Here is a 21554-nt window from a genome sequence, read left to right as displayed (position 1 = left end):
CAGTGACTTTAGGTGGACTGCCTCCTCTAGGCAGTAGGCTGTACCATATTCTTTTGATTTTTATGTAATGAGATGTTCAAATGATTAACATTTTCCCAGAACTTGTCCCCTTCGACATGCTACCACCACCATGCTTTACAGTGGCAATGGTGTTCTCAACACTGATGAGCATTGTTGGGTTTTCACCTATCTTCTACTACTTACAATAAATGGTAATATGCAGTATCATAGCATTTATATCACTCACTCACTACTTCCACTTTCACTAAATAAGAATGAGAACACTCATCCACCGATGTTTGGTACGGTGTGTGTTTATGAGAGAAAAGGATAGAAACACTTATCTGTTGATTAACTGACCCTGATCAATAACAACGTAATGTCTGTAAACAGAAAGGGGCTTCTAAATGTCAGACGAGACATTTATTTACAAAGCGATATTCTACCATCTCCATTCTCTTCCTGTACCATTCTCGCTTCGTCTTTCCATCTGTCTCTCTCCGTCCGTCGCTCCATCCCTCTCTCACTTTCCCAAGTAATTGAAGTCATTTCCCACCTTGAGGATGATGAATGGACCGGGCGTTCTCTTTCTGCCCTTCCACTCCTCAGCGCCTAATTAAAGAAAACATTCCATGATTGCCTATTTTTCCTCATGCGTGACAACCTATTATTCTTCCTACTACCTGATTAGGGCCTTATTATGCTCAGATTTAGATTGATTTAACGGGGCAGTGCAATAAAGCACTCCTTGCCTTGGTTTTAGTGAAGTGCAGGTTCCAGTAGGCCGCTGTAATTGGTATTACAGCCGGGTGAGACGGAGGCGGGAAGAAGGAGGAGGGCGAATTAAATTATAAAATTAGAAGGTCACCGTGTTCAACAGGTGCCGTTTTGGGCACTCAATGAAGCTGTCAGCACTAGCCACTTACACGGCGCAGGAGTGTCTGAAATGATAAATCATATCAGTCATATTCGCTAAAGGTGACGTATTTCCATCAAGGCCAGAGTGATGTGTTCATCAAAGAGGACAGTGTTATTATAATTCTTAGTTTAAAAAAAAGAAAGTGAACACAAATTGCTTTTTTCCCCCATCTTTTTTATTTTGTGCAGCAGAGTCTGACTGATTAAATTATGAGGTAATGAATAAGGAATTGAAGGAAACAATTTTGAACAGCTTTTCTCCCAACTTGAGCTTCACTGGTAATTTTTTCTAATAAACGCCGCACTGATGGCCCTATTTGACTTTGGGAGTGTGTGATCACTGACTTGCAATCACGGCTGAGCTTCAGTGAGCGTCATAAATCCAAATGAATCTCTCTGATAGGGCACGATGTACAGCCACACTGACACACACAGGTTTTTGACTTAAACTGTCATTTTGCACACATGCACACACACACAGCACTCATTTTTTCCCACCCTTTTATTTCAGATATAAAGATAGACATGCATTTTTATAAATGTTCTAATTTATATTTATTTTATTAATGGGCAATTCTGGAGTAAGTATGAAATTTGTATGAGATATTTATTCACACCAATATAGCACAATATAATATATAACACACTATAGCTTTCAGTTTTCCTAATTATATCACAAAACCCAAAACATAGACCACACAAGATGCATGATAAACATTAGATCTACTTTTGATTTTTTTAATCCTGATGACACATCATCAGACTAAAGAGAGTGGCAAAAGTTTTATGAGCACTCAGTTAAATTGTATGTACTGTAATTAAAAAACAACAACAACAATGTTTAAAAGAGTGTTCAAAGAGCTCTAATAATTAACATTTTCAGAACATGTCTCAATTTAATATTACAACCATAATAATAATAATGCTTTTATTAACTGTTAAACAATTAAACAGCTATAACAATTTTAGCTAAATGTCTCAGCTAAAAAGTAGCTAAAACACAAAGAAAATGATGGAAGCTAAAGAACAACAAAACTGAAAAGAAACACACTGAAGTAAAACGACTGTAAAAATTAAGCCAAGATGCCTCAGTTGGCAAAATGAGAGCTTGTATGGTACTAAAACACATCTAAAATATGTGGCATTAAAACACAGAAGAGTTGGAAGAGGAAAAATAAACATTGTCAGCCAAATCTAAGAACAGTTTTGGCTCACAGCCTCAATTAGCTAAAGCTGAACAATTCAAGTTGAAACAGTTTAAGCTAGGTGTCAATTTCAGCTAGATGTCTTGTTAGCTAAAGCTGAAAATATATTTAAAAATGTTTAACTTTAAACAATGTAAGTTTGCTTGCTTTGTAAGCTAAAGCTTAAACAATTTATGCTAGGTGTCTCATTAGCTAAAGCTGAAACACTTAAAACTGAAACAGTTTAAGCTAGTATTATTAGCTAAAGCTGAAAAAGTTAAAGATAGTCTTATTAGCTAAAGCTGAAACACTTAAAATGGAAGCAGTTTAAGCTAGATGTCTCTTAGCTAAACCTGAAACAATTAAAACTGAAACAACAATTTATACTAGCTGATTGATTAGCTAAAAGAAAATTGAAATCACTTAAGCATGGTGTCTCGTTAGCTAAAGCTGAAACACTTAAAACTGAAACAATTTAAGCTGGGTGTCTCTTTAGCTAAAGTGGAAACACTTAAAATGGAAGCAGTTTAAGCTAGGTGTCTCATTAGCTAAACCCGAAACACTTAAAACAATTTAAACTAGGTGTCTGGTTAGCTATAGCTGGGTGAAAATTGAATGAAAATGGAAACAATTGAAACAAGCTAGGTGTCTTGTAAAGCTGAAACATTTCAAAATGTAACAATTTAATGTCTGGTTAGCTAAGGCTGAAACATTTAAAATTGAAACAGTTTAAGCTAGGTGTCTCAGGACATTGTGCTGTTTTTGAAAAACAGTAACAGTAACTCTGCAACAGTAACTCGACTTCACCCTGTCATTGATTTATTTCCTATAAAAGCACACCTCCATACACACATTGCCAAATGCTTTATTTCTTACTTGATTGCATTTTCACACCAGCCAGTCGGCATCTCATACTTCAAGATGTAAAAAAATGTAATAGTAAAAAAGTAGTTTGATTATCGTCTAGTGCGGCCCTGACATAAGCTCTGTCCTCATTGACCCAGGGACGCCTGTCACTCGGAAAAATCGGAACGTTCTTTAATGTGACGTACGGCAGGAGGGAATGCTGAGCGGCCATTTTGCTGGAAATTCAATTATTTGCTTGTACCGCTATTGACTGTTTGGCCCTTAATGTACATGATTTAGGCCTTAATGATGTGCGTTTCTACTTTAAGCAGTTTGTTGCACACATACACACAAACACACACACTATAATGCTGCACAACAGTTTATCAAATGTGCAGTTTTCTTGAGGTTGTTATATCTGTATGTACTCGGTGTCTGTGTGTGTGTGAGGGAGGGACAAGGAGAGACAGATCTGTGTGCATGCATGTGTGTGTTATTTCCATGCTCACTCTACTGTCCAATGATTTGTCTCACTGAAGATGAGGAATAACCCAGATAAATATCGAACATCAAGCCTCTTAAATGAACCTATTACACCACGTGTGTGTCGGAGTGCGTGAGATCGTGTGTGTCGCCTCATTATAAAGAGTGTTCAGCTTGTCAGTTGTGTGAGAGGAGCTGGAATGATGCGCGTTTTGCTTGTCATCTGTGTAATCTAACGTATCAGGGGTGTGTATGGAGGAATGGAGGAAGAGCAGTGCTCACACACACACACACACACACACTCAGTAGATATAGCTTATCTTAATCCAGTGAAGCAGGAAAAATAAACCTCTTGGAAGTGGAGGAGCGTCTCACACACTACACACACACACACACACACACACACACACACACACACACATACACTCCATCTCTCGCTCTGTTTATTAATTCCTGCTAAATGAGATGTTGCAGGCCTGAGATAGAGCTAAACATTAAAAAATGATTTGGAGCAGGATGGATTAGAGAGTGACGTCTTCACTGATCACTCACTGAAGACTTCATTATGGCAATTAATGAAGCCCTCAGCTACTTGACCCTGCGATCAGACCAGGCCAGGATGCCTCGTGACTGATGAACGGAGAGACGTAGTGTGTAGAGCGAGAGAGAGGAATACATACTGTATACCACTACAAATGATCAGACATTAACACACTGACATTTAAACGTGGCTTAGATAAATAGCTCTAACATATATGTTGATTATTATATATCACTGTGGAATGTTCCAGATCGCAGACTAAACATGGTTTATTACATTGGCAAATGTATGTTTGCTGTAAACTGGACCAGCTGTAAGTAGCTGCAGTAAAAGTGACACTCTTTTTGCCAGCTTTCCGGTTTCGGTGCCCGCTGTAGCCTCAGATTCCAGTTCTCGGCTGACCCGATGTGGTCTTCTGCTCCTGTAACCTATCCACCTCATGGTTTGACATATTGTGTTTGCTTTTCTGCTCATCACGGTCGTAAAGAGTGGTTATTTGAGTTACCATATCCATCCTGTCAGCTCAAACCAGTCCATTCTCCTCACACCTCTCTCATCAACAAGGCATTTCCACCCTCAGAACTGCTGTTTATTTGATGTTTATTTGACGCTCACCATTGACACCTTTATTCATCCCTCATTTTGATGTTTGATCTAAATGTTAAGTCAAGCTCTTGACCTGTATCTGAATGATTTTCTGCATTGCTCTGCCGCCACGTGATTAACTAACTGGATAATCACATGAATGAGCAGGTGTACAGGTGTTCCTATTAAAGTGGCAGTATTAGTATTAACCATGGAATGACTGATGGGTGGGCGGGACTTCTGAAGAGCTTGTCAGCTATCTCTACAGTACGAATAAAGGTTTATACAAAGTAAGACTGCTGTATTTATTATTGATATATTTCTTTATATTTATTACAGGATTAACAGCAAAATATAATAAATAACAGTTTTTTTATGCTTTTAGTTTGTTCCTGTCTTTCTGTGGATATGAATTGCAATCTTTCAATGCAATTATCACATTTCACTTTAAGATGCTAGAACTTTCCTTGTGGTTGAGATAAATGCAAAAGAGAAACATTTCCTTTCATTTCAAGTCTGTAGATCTATGACATTGATATGATTACCTGAGTCTAACAAGGTGAAACAAAAGTGTTGCAATGATTTAATATTTATATCTCTTACTTACACTCCATTGTGTAGGATCCCTGAGCATGTAGAAGATTTTTTTTTAATGTATTTCCAGAAATATTATTTGTATTGCTAATACAAAATCGGATTAATTGGGTATTTTAAAATGTTATTATAGTATTGACAATAAAAATCACAACCTGTCACTGCTGATGTGCAGGTGTTAAAGCTTCCTCCACACTGAGGCTATTCTACCAGACAGGGTGACTTATCCAGTAACCGCACTGTTGCTGACACACACACAGTGTTATGTGTGTGTGTGTGTGTGTGTGTGTGTGTTCTCTGCTGGGTGAAATCAGTGATAGATGTATGGCACCCAGGTGACCGACCCTTCCTGAGCGAGAATGTCTTTTAAAAGCACACGTGAGCTATGTCTCCTGTTTGTGCATCGATTCTGCGCTCAGCAACACACACGTGCACACGCACACATAGACACACAAACACACACACACACACACACACAGTGAGGGAGCAATAGCTGCTGTGCCAGTTCCTCATGAATCAGGGTTAAATGCACGATTGGGTCTCAGCACCGGGAATGATGGGAAACCTCACATGGCCGGCTCGCTTTACTCTCCCATATTAGCCACATTAGTGAAATGAATTTATTATACACAGGTCTACACACACACACACACACACAGATACAGGAAGAGGATTAGAGAAATGTTGCCCTTGATTTTACTCGCCTTTTATTTAGTGACTGTTTTCTTTTGATTTATTTAAATTTCAGAAAAATGAACAAACTTGATTTTTATTCTGAATTTATATGAAAATATTAAGCTTTATTTACAAAAGGCATGGATAGACCATTTCTCTGAATGCTTTCCAGCCATTCCAAACAGCTAGCCAGCTAGGTAACCGCTACTAAACTAGCTCACACCAATTTGCCACATGAATATTTTGCTCAATATCTCTGTTTTTATGCCTTTGCAGAGATGTTCAATCTACTGTTTATAGCTCCTGTAAGTGATAACAGGAACTCACTTGTCTCACGGATGTTCCACATTATCAAATATAACTATAAATGGACAAAAAATGCGATGTTTGGCAAGTTGCTGTTGTATAAGAGGGACGAAACACTTCAGGACATGTGGTTATAGGAAAATAATCAGCTTTGTTGTGGTAACAGTAACTCGCTTCATGTCTTTTCATTGTTGATTGTAATAAGTAGTGTTCATAACCCATTATAGCACCAAAGAAACTGAAGCCACCTTTGTGTAGAGCAAGATCATGAGCTCTGTCTTTTTTAATGAACGAATTATGGCAGAGAGATGATCAGGAAATCACATTACAAACCTTCTGAAAGAAATTGTCAGTGTGTCTATAACTGAACACTAATGCACTAAGCAAAGCGGCGCTGAATTTCTTTGGTATTGGTGTTATAATGTGTTATGAACACTGCTCATAATGCCTTCTATTATCAATTTATAAATATATTACAACCACTGCTATAAACTCTAATGCCATAAATATTTCATAAATGTGTGCAGTGACTTATGAATGCATTATAACATGTTATGAATGTGTTCATTGGTCATTGTGCATACAGCCTTCATTGAAAGTGTTATGTTAATTTTCATTTAGTCCATTTTAGTCCATTTCATTTAGCTATATTTCTATGTTGTCTTTTTATATGTTTATATTTAATGAACCCTGAACACATTCGTAACATTTATAATGCATCCATAAGGCATTATACACATTGCTAAAATTGTTCATGAACACATACTACACTTATGCATTATGAATTCTTAACATAATGCATTATACAGTATTTGTAATACAACATATCACCAATACCACCAATAACACAAATAACTTTATACACTTTATATAGTGCACTTTATTTGTAGCTCCCAAATGCAAAATATAAGGTATTATAATGAGGTTATAATATCATACAGTATGTCTGTATCTAAAAAGAATATTCATCTGAGTCAGGGCAGGTCTCAGTGGGACTGGTGTTATAATGTGTCACAATCACCACTTATAATGCATTCTGTTTACAATTCATAATGCATTATAACCACTGTGCATTTGTGTGCATAATTATAACACTATGTGTAAAATGGGTTCTTTACATTTATGATGTATTCATAGATTACTGATTATACACATGGCCTTCTTAGAACTATAATAAACTATGAATACATTCATATCATGTTATAATGCATTCATAAGGCATTATGCACATTGGCTAGAATTGTTATAATTATTTATGAAAATGTGTTACGCTTTATAGCTATCTTTGAATCGGTAACATGATGGATTATATTATGAGTAGTGTTCATACCATGTTATATCATCAAGCCCCACTTTGTGTAGTGCATTGTGAGAAGATATAGTGTGTTATAAGCACCACTTATAATGCATTCTTTTAACAGTTTATAAATGCATTATAAACAATGCTATAAAACTGTAATGATTATTATAAATTATTTTTTAAATAATTATAATGATGTGTATAATAGCTCATAAATGCATTATTACATGTTAAGTCATTTTACATATGGCCTTCATAGACAGTTCAATCTTTATTCACTTGTTGATGCAGGTTCAATGTTCAAACGAGTTTTTTTTAACTGTATTAAGCTCAGTGTAATTCTGAGTAGAAATATCAATGATTCAGGCTCATTTACACTAATCATCTCAGGTGGCTCATTTTAGAGTAGTTCCTGGACTTGGTTCAAATTAATCCTCCACCCAAAAATAAAAAAATCCTTTATTAATTAGCGCTCGTGGCTTTTAATTTCTGGCAGAGCCCGAGTCTTGGAGCAGCTGCTGGCAGCCGAGGCTCTGTTGAAGCCGAGCCAGAGAGGTGCAGCTGGATCAGCTCTTATCTCTTGCTTACTCGTTTTTTTCCTGCAAATGAATTTGAATGATTATTAGCGGATGGCTTCGTCACAAATCACTTGCTTAACGTCTGATCTCCTACACAATTATCAACCCCTGACCCCATCTCAGATCTGCAGAGTGATGTCCCAGATTAAAGCGCAGTACCCTGAATCCAGCTGCTGGATTTAAGTTTCTTATCTTACAGAAAAATCAGCACTGCTGCTGATGAGAGCAGGAATGAGAGGCGGGGTCTGTCTTTTCTCAGAGTTTATTCTGAATTAAGAATTAAGATCTTGATGGTCAGTCTGATCTTTTCTTTAGAAATGAGTAGGACATGACGGTGGATGAGATTACAGATGTTCAACCCTCTTTTTTTTTGTCACTTTTAAAGAAATCTAAAATCTTGGATCAGGCTGATACTGACACTGACACACAGGCTGAAATTTGCCAGTGAGCTTAAAACAAGACTGCAAAAGTTAGCACACCCTTAGGACAAAATGAAGTAGAGAAAAATATCTAGTGTGTTAGGTTTCACGGATGTCCCATTTTTAATAAAATAGTTAAATATTGTATTTTAAGATATTAATAGTATCAGTTTCATACATCCAAAATGGCATCAGTTAAAAAGTTTGCATTTCAGTTAAAAGGGTTGCACTTCATGTCCTTCTTCAGGTCAGTTTGGGCAGACTGGATTAATATATGGAAATATAGGAAAAATATATTCAAAAATAATTTTGATTTTATGTTATATTTTGGATTGTTGTCATCTAGCAGCATGCTCAAGCATGCTAAATTACATGCTGTAATTCTTTTTTTTTTTTTGGTAGATAAATTATTAAATTTTTCTCTTTTTTACTCAAAACGATTGGCAATGAAAAACTTCCTCTACTGTATCATCAAATGTCTGTAAATAATACAGCTCTCTCTCTCTCTCTCTCTCTCTCTCTCTCTTGTATTGCTCTCTTGTATTGCTAAAATAGGAAATTGAACATTTTAAATCCTCTAACATCATATCAGATCCAGATTTTTCTCCTCATTTGTTCATTTGTCCTATTATGATCTGGTCATGGCCATATATGGTAAAATTGATCCCAAATGTAGCATTTAAAAAATGAAGCATATTGTCATATTTTATATAAAGTAATATCTTACTGTATTACAATCATTCATTTGATTGTTTTGATTGTATTTGTTTCTGTAAGAAGATGTGTATATAACATATATGGAAGGAGTCTCCAGTGTCAGTGCTAAGTTTTCTGCCACAGGAAAGACTAAGGATGAACGTCATTTCTCAGTTTTCTCGATAACGTCCTGTATTTATTCTGTCTTATTAACTTCAAGAGAGAGGAAAAAGAGATGCTGGTGAGGGAATGACTGTTTATAGCTGCTATAACATAAGTGATAACAGGAATTAACTTGTTTTGTGGACATTCCACAACATTAAATGTAACTATAAATGGATAAAAAGTATACCATGCCATGTTTAATAAAAAAAAAAAAAAAAAAAAAAGTTAGCATTGACAAATTGCTATGGTAGAGGAATGAAACGTTTTACCATGTGGAGAGGGAAAAAAATCAACTTCAGGGTGGTAACAGTAACTCAAGTGTTGTTGATTATTTTTCTAAAACAGCACACCTCCAAGTGTTTTATTCCTTACATAATCAATAGATTTCTCTCTCTCGCTATGTCTGTCTCTACTTTTTCCTCTTGTCTCAGTAGTGCTATAAGAGCCAGAGTAAAAAAAAATGAATGTTTTGTTTTCCAGCTTCCTCATGTACTTTATATTTAACCCTCACCAGAATCAGTGTCATGATCAAGATGGCTGCTTGGCTTTAGCTTACCAGCTTGATGCTACATTGATACGTTGATACGCGACCCGTAAAACCTTTGGTGCATTACCTACTGTGCTAACCGCATTGAAAAAGACACTTTGTACAATAAGCAGGCTCCATATCTCCACTAATGATGGCTAATTTCAGTGACACTTGTGTGTTTTTAAGCAAATGTATCGAGGCGAGGTGCACTTCCGCGCTAAGTGGTGGCTAACCCAATAAGAGTGCAGTTTTCTGTGTGTCGGCTGCTTAATGTGACTTTGAGCCGCTGAGCTCGAGTCAATAATGCAGTGCCTATCTGAACATGCAACACTTCTTCATGGCCTTCTTAAGACCATTTTCTGCATTCATCTGTCTCGCTGCTCTCGTTCTTATAGCCACTCAGGCTATGAGGCTATGGAGAAACAAAACAGCTGTCAACAGACAAAGATACATCTAATTTTTGTCATACATTTAAGAGCACAGTGTGTTGCATAAGTTTTTCCCCCCTCTAGTATTACAATGTGGAAATAAATCAGACTTAACTGGGATCATATGTCATGATTCAACACAAATTAGCCCATAATACTGAACTGGATAGAAAAATCTATATAGTTGGCAAAATTCTTTACAAATAAAAAGCATAAAAGTTGTTATACTATACTAATGCAATTATTAATTCCAGTGTAAATGAGAAAGTTGCATAATTAGTTGAATGGAGTTGTACTGTGTGCACTTAAAGTGTCACATGATCTCAAAATAAATATACCTGCTCCTGGAAGAACCCAGAGTCTGTTAAAGAGCATACCTAAACAAACCGCAAAACCAAAACAAGATGCTCCCACCACCATGCTTCACTGTCATTATATAAAAGTGTTGGTGCCTGGTCTGGTACTTTTGCAGGCCAGTTAAAATGTTCCCTCATGCTCAGTGAACATGTCTCAAACATATTTTTACTTTTTACTCTACACAATACAGTAGGTTTTCTTCAAATGATATTAAATGAGCTAGCTAGACAGCCTAATACTGTTACCGCCTCACTTAACTCTCACAATTTTATTATTACTTTCACAATAGTAATATAGTCATTATTGAGTAATATATCTTTAGTTAAATAAGTAATAAAGCCGAGAGTTCAAGTCACATGTCCGATCACATGTTTGTATATGTTTCTGATTTTCTAAAGCTTTCATTAATTTGATACAGATGTGTCTATACACATTACAAGTGTGCATACAGCTCTCAGATACGAGATAAAGGATGAATCCTCAAGTAGCAATTTGAAAATAAGATAAAAATGTAAATCTAATAGTTCATACAATATGCAAGGTCTAAAAAAACTTTTTCTTTTCTGGCTGATGAAGTTCCCGTGCCCAAGTGCGAGCTCTAAGAGCCTGTGCATTTCGATAACGCAGCTGTCATCTCCACTCGGCCGTGTGGGATGCTGAGTGAACGTGAGGCTCGCTCCCTTAAAGCAGCTAACAAATGAACACGTTTTCCCTGCATAAAGCACTCGCGACACTGATGAATGGCTCTGCAGATGAGCTCTGAAAATCTGATGGATTTGTGATCTTATAAATGCTTAGACAAACTAATGCATGTAATTATATTTTCTATTCAAAGTCTATTGCTAGGCATCTTATTACAATGTCATTAGTCAAAATGCCCCCCACCCCCCCCTTGAAAAAAAATGATACAGTTTGCACACTTTTCTCCACAGGGCAATTATGGGAAGTTGATTTCTTTTGAGTGGAATGGAAGTGAATTGAATTTGTTTGCTTTTGTGCTGAGGATATGATTGGACATTGTGGTGTAAGTGTGTGTAATTGGGGAGAATCTTATTTACTGGGTTCATTTGGATTAGCCTGTGACTATACACGCAGCAGCTATAGGCTGTGCATACTGATGGATGAGCAGCGCAGCCGCAATGCATGATTTGCTTAGTGTGTATATGTGTGTGTAGTTTATCTAAATCATATTGCAGAACTTTTACCGTTGTTGTTTCAAAAACAAAAAAAGGGAGGGATGGGATGGTTAGGAAGTGTGTACTTAACCTTTTACACTCCCTGAATTCATTAGTGCATTAAGATTTCTCACCTGTTTAACTACAAAACCTTTTCATTGCAGTTTCTGAATAATTCATAGTAGTTACTAAATAGTGAGTGGCACAACAGAAAAACCCTATGATTGAGAGATTACGAGTTCAAATCCTGATGATGCCAGAGCCATGCGTGCCCAGGAGCCAAGGCAGCAATATTGTCTGGGTGTGCAATCACAGCGAAACTAGCCAATAGTGAACATCTGTGAGCTCATGTATGAGGAAGAGGGCAGACAGTGCTTTTCTCTGAGTGTGTTAAGCTGATGCAGCATGAGCAACAGCTCAAAAACATGTGGTTGGCTGGCTTCACGTGTCTTAGAGGAAGCATGTGTTAGCCTTGGTAGATGTCGTGTGATAGGGGAGAGCTGGCTGGTGGGCGGGAATTGGCAGCTTGGCGTGTGTGTGTGTATTATTGCTCATTACCATATGAATACTTATGCCAACGCCACTGAAAAAGATGTTTTCAGTGTGTATATGTACACTATTTGTGGTGGTTTGTCTTAGGCTAGTTAGTTTAGGTGTGGGTGTGTGTGTGTGTGTGTGTGTGTGTGTCATCTCTTTCAGGCCAGAGATCCTTTACAGTCACACATCCTCTATGAGGCCTTTTCACTAATACCATCATAAATAAACTCTGATTACTAATGACAGTAAAGTAAATGAACTAAAGAGAACATTTCAAATGGAACACACACACACGCACACACACACACACACACACACTCTATTTGGTAAGAGTATTAGCCATCCCTATGATTTTCTGTCCTTGATCTCTTTTGATTTGATTTCTCTTTTGATTCAGTATGTGTGTGTGTGTGTGTGTGTTCGGAGGCAGTGCTAGGGGTCGTATTGACTTTATGTTTAATTTGACAGACTGCTCTATTCTGTCGTGCTGCTTCAAAGAGTGCGTTCACTATACGCCTCACACAGCCATGATTTCTCTCTCTCTATCATACACACACACACACACACACACAGATAAAACATACAATATAGCATAACACATTTATCTTTTTGTGAACAGAAATCCATACAGTCCATAGTCACTCTGCATGACTGCCATATTTTTTTTTTAAAAAAAGATAAAACAACGTAAAAAAGTGTAATTTACATTTTTTAAAAATTCTTCCAGTCATCTGCTTTTGTCGTGGTCCTGATTCTGAGTCCCTCCTCGAACCCCCTTTTTGACAAATGAGATGCTCGGTGAACAATTATCGCCATCGAGATGGCAAACGTGTTAACAGAATTCATCTCTGTCTCCTTGTGCGTTTAAACCCGTATTAATCACCTGATTAATGGCTCTTCTATTACTCACCAGGGGCCTTTGTGTTCCTCCGCTGCTTAAACGCACGGCGCTCTTAAATGATAACATTTATAACATTTGCTTAATGTTAAATAGCTCTGATGAGGATGGGATTTTTTGTTCATCGACATGGGCTTTTAGTGTTCTTATTAAATACGTGCCGTTTTTGGAAAACATTTTGGATCATTTGCTATTTAACCCTTTCATGCATAAATGATAAACATCTACGTTTTAACCACTACTACCACCACCACTAACAATAATAATAACAACAACAATAATAAAACCACCACCACCATCACAATCAACAATAATAACAACAATAATAAAACCACCACCACCATCACCATCACAATCAACAATAATAACAACAATAATAAAACCACCACCACCATCACAATCAACAATAATAATAACAATAATAAAACCACCACCACCATCACAATCAACAATAATAACAACAATAATAAAACCACCACCACCACCATCACAATCAACAATAATAACAACAATAATAAAACCACCACCACCACCACCATCACAATCAACAATAATAACAACAATAATAAAACCACCACCACCACCACCACCAACAATAACAACAACAATAATAAAACCAGCACCACCACCAACAATAATAACAACAATAATAAAACCACCACCACCATCACAATCAACAATAATAACAACAATAATAAAACCACCACCACCACCACAATCAACAATAATAACAACAATAATAAAACCACCACCACCACCACAATCAACAATAATAACAACAATAATAAAACCACCACCACCACCACAATCAACAATAATAACAACAATAATAAAACCACCACCACCATCACAATCAACAGTAATAACAACAACAATAAAACCACCACCACCACCACAATCAACAATAATAACAACAATAATAAAACCACCACCACCAACAACAATAATAACAACAACAATAATAAAACCACCACCAACAACAACAATAATAACAACAATAATAATAAAACCACCACCACCACCACCACAATCAGCAATAATATTAACAACAGCAAAAATAAAACACCACCAAAAAAACAACACAACCACCACCAACAGCAGCAACCACCAGCAGCAACAACAACAATAATAAAACCACTGCCACCACCAACACCAATAATAATAAAACACCACCACCACCAACAACAACAATAATAATAATAAAACCACCATTACCAACACCACCAAAAAACAAAAACACAACCACCACCAACAGCAGCATCATTGCCACCACCACCACTAATAATAATAATAATAATAATAATAGTAATAATGTCACCACCATTACCACTACCAACAAACAAAAAGCTTATTTTCTAAAAATGACTAAAAGCAGCTGATCATGAATGAAAGGATGTCAGAGGAATAAATTAGGAAACGAAAATCACTGCTGTGAAACATTTACAGGTCTAAAATATTACACAACAAAAAGGGTTTTTTCTTTGATGTCCAAAATGATTGAAAATATCATTTATACACATACAACAATAGTGCAGTTTAGGTTTGAACTTATATGATGTCTTATATATTAAAAAACCCTAATGATTTTTTTTAGTGAGAGACGGCTGAGATGTGCTGCATCTGTCACCATCAGCCATGTTGGATTGGAAAGAGCAACACTTAATGGAGTAATAAAAATCAGGATAATGATGCATATAACATTGGATATATTTCTAATATATTTCTAAAAACAGCCTAAAATTAACAGCCAATGAATGTGGACACCATACACTACCCCGTAACACTAACCTGTAACCCTAACCCTAACCCTGAGACTAACCCCTAAGCCTAACCCCTAACCCTCAGCCTACCCTCTAATCCCTAATCCCAAGCCTAACCCCTAACCCTGACACTAACCCCTAACCCCAAGCCTAACCCCTAACCCTGAGACTAACCCCTAAGCCTAACCCCTAACCCTCAACCTAACCCTTAACCCCTAACCCCAAGCCTAACCCCTAACCCTGACACTAACCCCTAACCCTGAGACTAACCCCAACCCTGACACTAACCCCTAACCCCAAGCCTTACCCCTAACCCTGTCACTAACCCCTAACCCCAAGCCTAATCCCTAACTCCTAACTCTAACCCCAAACCCTAAGACTAACCCCTAAGCCTAACCCCTAACCCTCAACCTACCCCCTAACCCCTAACCCCAAGCCTAACCCCTAACCCTGACACTAACCCCTAACCCCAAGCCTAACCCCTAACCCCTAACCCCAAGCCTAATCCCTAACCCTGACACTAACCCCTAACCCCAAGCCTAATCCCTAACCCTGACACTAACCCCTAACCCCAAGCCTAACCCCTAACCCTGACACTAACCCCTAACCCCAAGCCTAATCCCTAACCCTGACACTAACCCCTAACCCCAAGCCTAATCCCTAACCCTGACACTAACCCCTAACCCCAAGCCTAACCCCTAACCCTGACACAAACCCCTAACCCCAAGCCTAATCACTAACCCTGACACTAACCCCTAAGCCTAACCACTAACCCTAAGCCTAACCCCTAACCCCTGACCCCTAACTCCTAACTCCAACCCCAAACCCTAACCTCAAGCTTAACACCTAACTCCTAACCCTCAGCCTAACCCCAAACCTAACCCCTAACCCTACACAGTGGGGTATATTAATATATTAATATTCTATAAAACAAATGATAATAATACACTATACACTGAATAACAGTATTAAATATTGCTTAAATATACATAGTCCTAATTGTTTTGTTATGACTCTTTACTCCCAGAAGTGAAAGTGAATTTTTTTCCACATATAATACAACACAGTTTTAGTTGCTTCAATTATTAACTGCTTCAATTATTAAACTAATTTTTATTTATATGTATAAATTCCTTTTTAGGTTTGGATTTGTTGTTCAACCATTTCTAATTTTAAATGAGCTTAATTTCCCTGTTATTATCAAGCTAGTTTGAGATAAATTTTTACTGACTTTTTTTTTTCAGTGTAATATATATTTATCGAAATATAAAGATTTCGGTCTAATGAAGGACACTTTTTTTTTTAAATCAAAGATGAATTGCTATAAAAAACCAGTATTTTTTTCATACAGTATTTTGCAGTTTTATTTCAACCATTCCTAATTCTACTTCATCCTGTTATTAAGCTCGTTTGTGTTTAGATATTTAGTCAGTAAATATGTGGTGTTGTGATGTTGAAATTATTTGAAATAATAATTATTTTAATCAGAGGTGAATTGCTATTTTTTCTTACATTAAATATTTGCGTAAATATAGAAATCTGAAATGTGATATGTCTAAAATGTATTTATTTATTTTTTTATTCAGAGTGGATCATACCACTTGAGTACACTAGAGGGTGCTAAACCACTTCAAATCTCTCTCTCTCTCTCTCTCTCTCTCTCTCTCTCTTTCTGAGCATAACCTTGTCTCTCAGTCTCTTTTTCTCTCTTTCTCATCTTTCACAATGTTCAAAAACAATCCTAATTGGGCCTTTTTTTGCTGCTCCGCTGCTGACGGACACGTGAGTGTGTGTTCGCTCGCCCTCTCTCAGACGCACAATTTAATTCTGACAAATGTGATGTTTGAGTTAAAATGTTAATGGGGGAGCAGGACTTGCAGAAGTAGACATCAAAGAGCATGCATTAATATTTACGGCTGCCGTGATTTTTTTCTATGTTCTGTTTAGTCTCCTGGGGAGAAGGAGAGGTTCGAGGCGTGCAGGAGCTCCTGTTTTTCTTCAAGCTTTAATAAATGGTGATGTTCTCTCTCTGTGAAGGTGAAGCACTCACTCACTCTGTCTCTCTCTCTTTCTAATGCTCTCTAATTGGAATGAGGGCTGTAGAGCAGGATGTGGGGTCCAACTATGCCAGAGATGAAACACAGACAGAATTCAGAGGGAAATTAGCACAAAATTATTCCAAAAGTGAGACTGCTTTAGAATTTATTAGAAATAATTTTTGACTTAGGTGATACTTATTCTTACACATTATCACTGACACTAATTAATTTTGGAGAAATCCTCCAAAGAAACGAAGACGTATCTACCATCTACGAGTAGTTATTGCACTTTATACCACAGCACATTGAATTCTCGATTCTGATTGGTCAGAAGGCGTTGATTAAATTTCTATACCAGCAGCTGTAACAGAAGCAAGGTTTATATTAATCCACTTGATCTAGTACATTATCATTTCTATAGTAACAGCTTACACAGGGACTTGTTTACCTTTTCAAAAATTATTCATATGGCGATGTTCTCTCTCAGGAGATGTTTTTAGAAGGAGTCTCCAGTGCCAGTGTTTTGTAACAGTCAGAGGTAAGGCTGTAGTTTTAAATTTTCTGACATGGGAAAGTATTTGAGACAGAGGACTTTGCACTTTGGTTTCTTAGTAACATGACAAGCTGAATTTTTTTGTCCTCTTAAAATAAAAAAAGGGGGAAAAAGAAAGACTGGTGAGGGAACAACTGTTTATAGCTTCTATAACATAAGCAATGTCTGGAACTAACTTGTTTTGCAGACAACCCATAATATTAAATATAACTATAACTTTTATTGTCCTTTATCCCTGACTTTAAGAAAAAAAATAAAAAAATAAATGGATAAAAAAGTATGACATGTCGTTTATTAATCAATAAAAGTTGCAATCTTTGGCTAATTCCTGTGGTACAAGAGGAATATAACTCTTTGGGACGCTCCGTTTTGGAAGATAATCAACTACGCTTTTTGTTGAACTGCTTTATAGCAACCCATTATTGATTATTTTATTATAACAGCAAGACACAGATTTTATTATTATTATATTATTTATAATTATTATATCTTTATTAACTATTACAAATAAGGTTATGATACTGAGATCACAATGGTTAATTATGTGTTGTTTTTCTACAGTCTTCGTTGTTTTTCTGCAGTCTTAAATTATGTGACATTTTAAAATCTTTTTTATCTTTTTTTTTTTTAAAGGTTTGACCTTACATCCTTGTAGTCAGTGTTGTGTCCTTAAAGGTGTGTGTGTGTGTGTTTTTTTTTTACATCAATTAAAAAAACTATTTCTAGCATTGTAGAAGTTGTCAATACTTGCTCGGAAGAGAAACTCAGGTCTCTGTGGTGTCTCAGGTTCTGTAAAAAAACCTTGTGACATCCATCTAATCAGCACAATGAGGTGTGTCTACTTGCCTGTTAATGTTATTGTTCAATAGTATTCAGAATTTAGGCTTTTTACCACAATTTAGCATGAATTATGAATTTGTGATACTTGTTTTGGGGGTGTGGTTTTTGAAGAGGCTGTAATTGTTTGAATTTTTTTCAAAACAGCTTGCTTCAGCTTCCGTCAAAATCACTGATTACACCTTTAACTGCTCAGGTCTTATGCTTTGACTGGATTCTGGTTCAGCTGTAAATAAAGGCCAGATGAATAATGTAAAGAATTGCCGTGGTTATGATGATTTAATCAGACATTACAGGTTTATTTCAGGCACACAAAAAGAGCCAGCATGGTTTTACTGATGTTCTCTGGAAGATGATTCACTCCTTTCCACTTCTTCACTGCTACCTCTGCCCTTTTATCGTCCTTTATCCCTGACTTTAATCTTCTCATTTTCCCCGGTTAAATAATCTTTCTCTCTCAATCTGTTTCTCTTCCTGTCAGCTACAGTAACCAGGTGAAAAAATGCTACTACTACTACTACTGTGTGTGTGTGTGTGTGTGTGTATGAGTGAGTGAGTGTGTGTGTCTGGACTAACCATCTGCCAGAGGCTATATTGTGTCTGTGTGAGGCAGGGGCAGTGCTGACATGGGCGTTAAAGGCCAGGTAGTGGTGCGACTGTCAGAGTCGATTTAAAGGGTGCTCACTCAGACAGATAGAGACAGAGATCTGTGTTCAGTATCCTTTAGAGTGTGTTCCCGGCTGTATCGTCTGCTCACCTGTCAGTGCAGAGCGAGCTAACTGAGGCCTGTCTGCTGGAATCGAACTCACTCAGCAACACACAAGTGTGATGTGTTCATTTATTTGAGAGCGAGAGAGCAAGACAGAGGGGGAGAGGGAGGGTTCGGTCAGCGCTGAACGTAGCATTAAAGCCATAAATATACATGACTTATTAGAGATCTAGATAACTGATGACATCTTTCTTTATACGGAGCAACGGGGACCCAAAATGAATGGTTGTCTATGGACAAAATGTAAAGATTTTCAGAAAAACAATGCACACTTGACAAAAATGTCCTCAGTTAAACCCAAATTCAAGTGATGAGATATCACGTGTACATTTAGCTTAACTCAATATTAAGCTAAATTGAGTTGTTGAGCAATAAAGCATCCAAGTAAAAGTTGCTTCATTGCTGCATATGTGTATGTCTTTTCTACTGTTATTCCAAGGATTATTAGCTAAGACAGCTAATCAATTTTCTGTGTAAACATTAGCTGTCTAGACTATTCTTTTAGGGACCTATTTGTAGTTGGTGACTTCAGTTAAATCATTATGTTAGTATTTGCCTGGGGGAAGTTCTCAATATTCAGATTCATCTTACTCACAACTTAAAGTTGTGTCTTGACGACCGCCTTTAAAAACAAGCACTTTCCTTTTAACCAGAAAAAATCCAGGGCTAGAAAATGTGCACTATTATTATTATTATTATTATTATTATTATGATTTTTATTATTATTAGGACTGTCATTGTAATACGTTGTAGCATAAAAGAGACAAGAAACAATGACAATATAGTTTAGACTAATATGATTATATACATATATAATATAATAATAATTAATATATAGTCTAATATTGTATATGTATTCAGAATGATTGTCACTAGTGATAATCATCACCATCACTGCAAAATTCTCAGTTTAATAATATGGGTTCCACTCATATTTACTGGCTGCCAGTCTATAAAATAGCAGCATATCTTAATTTTTACACAATGAACAAGATATAGCCTAATATTTTGTATCGACTGTGGCAAAAACGTGAAGCTTAAGCAGGAATTTGCGCTTTTCTCAAAGGACCACGAGCCCATGGAAGGATAAGCTGACCTAGCAGTCCTCTGCTGCTGTTACGGCTTATTTTAATTGTGCTCCATGGTAGTCGTTTGTCGAATGCCATTCCACAATGTGAGTGTATTTCCATTGTCGAAGATGTTTCAGGGTGAAATATTTAGCAGTCAGACAAGAAAAATGAAAACATCTTTCTCAATATTGAGATATTAATATTTGTGTTCTTTCATGAGTTAAGGAACACAACTCAAGAAAGAACACAAAATATTTTGTCAATTCCCTTACAATAGCCACAACATTGCTGGCTATTATTCACTAGCTAGCTAGATAATTAGGGCACAAATAAAATATCTTACCTGTCTTGAATCTCTTTGAATGGTTTTCGATCGGACTCTCTCACTCCTTTATTTTGCATGCTTTTATCTGCCATGTTCTGTCTCTGATATAGCATTATTACAGTTGTAATCTACCACCATTGTCAAATACAAGTCAAGTTCAAGACCTGGACTAGCCGAGACGGAGTCAAGACTGAGCGTTAAAGGGTCGAGGCCAAGTCAAATTGTGTCCAAATGAAAGCAAGTCGAGAACAAGACCGAAAAGTATCATTTGTTTGCGGCCAAGCCTTTACTTCAACTAGTTGGCTTCATTCGTACATTGCACCAATGATTATGCTATTTTCTTGAAGAAGGAACTTCTTGTCAAACTTCGACAAGAAGCTACAAACTCTCGGAAAAGACAAAGACCATGTTTGGTGAGATCAAAGCCCAAGACTGAGACCAGTCCAGTCCAGGTCAATACAGAAAACATCTCAGAGCGGACTAGAGTCCTGTAGCACTAAGCATTATTATTGTCTAGAACCTCTATTGGACCAAACGGAAACCTCTGGGTCATTTTGTATCTTCCTATTGCCTTTCCAGGGCATCTTGGAGCAACTCATGAATGCAATGCTTTACAGTATATCTATATAGTATGCTATTTGTATATAAACTAAAAATTCTACAATTTAATTAAAACATTTTATTTGTAGCAGCATATTTGAACTGATCCATATACATTTCTCTACACTTCCTGAACGGAATACTACTGGTGAAGCTTTGCTGGGCTGGATGTGGATGTGAATGTGCAAGGGCTGCCAGATATCCCATAATCCCCTTGTGAATCTTTGCAGCCTGCCAGAGCAGAGATAGAGCCGTCAGCTCAGTGAAGGCTGGACATTTTGGTCCACATCGTCCTCTCAGTCTGTCACCCTGTTGTGTCCGGAAAAGCCCTACAAATTCAAGATGCTGTGATCCTGCGTAGAGAGGATGATTTCAGAGACAGATAAA

This window comes from Pangasianodon hypophthalmus, chromosome 2 (assembly GCF_027358585.1).
Source record: "Pangasianodon hypophthalmus isolate fPanHyp1 chromosome 2, fPanHyp1.pri, whole genome shotgun sequence".
NCBI classification, from domain to species: Eukaryota; Metazoa; Chordata; class Actinopteri; order Siluriformes; family Pangasiidae; genus Pangasianodon; species Pangasianodon hypophthalmus.
Note: the sequence above shows the minus strand (reverse complement) of the source record.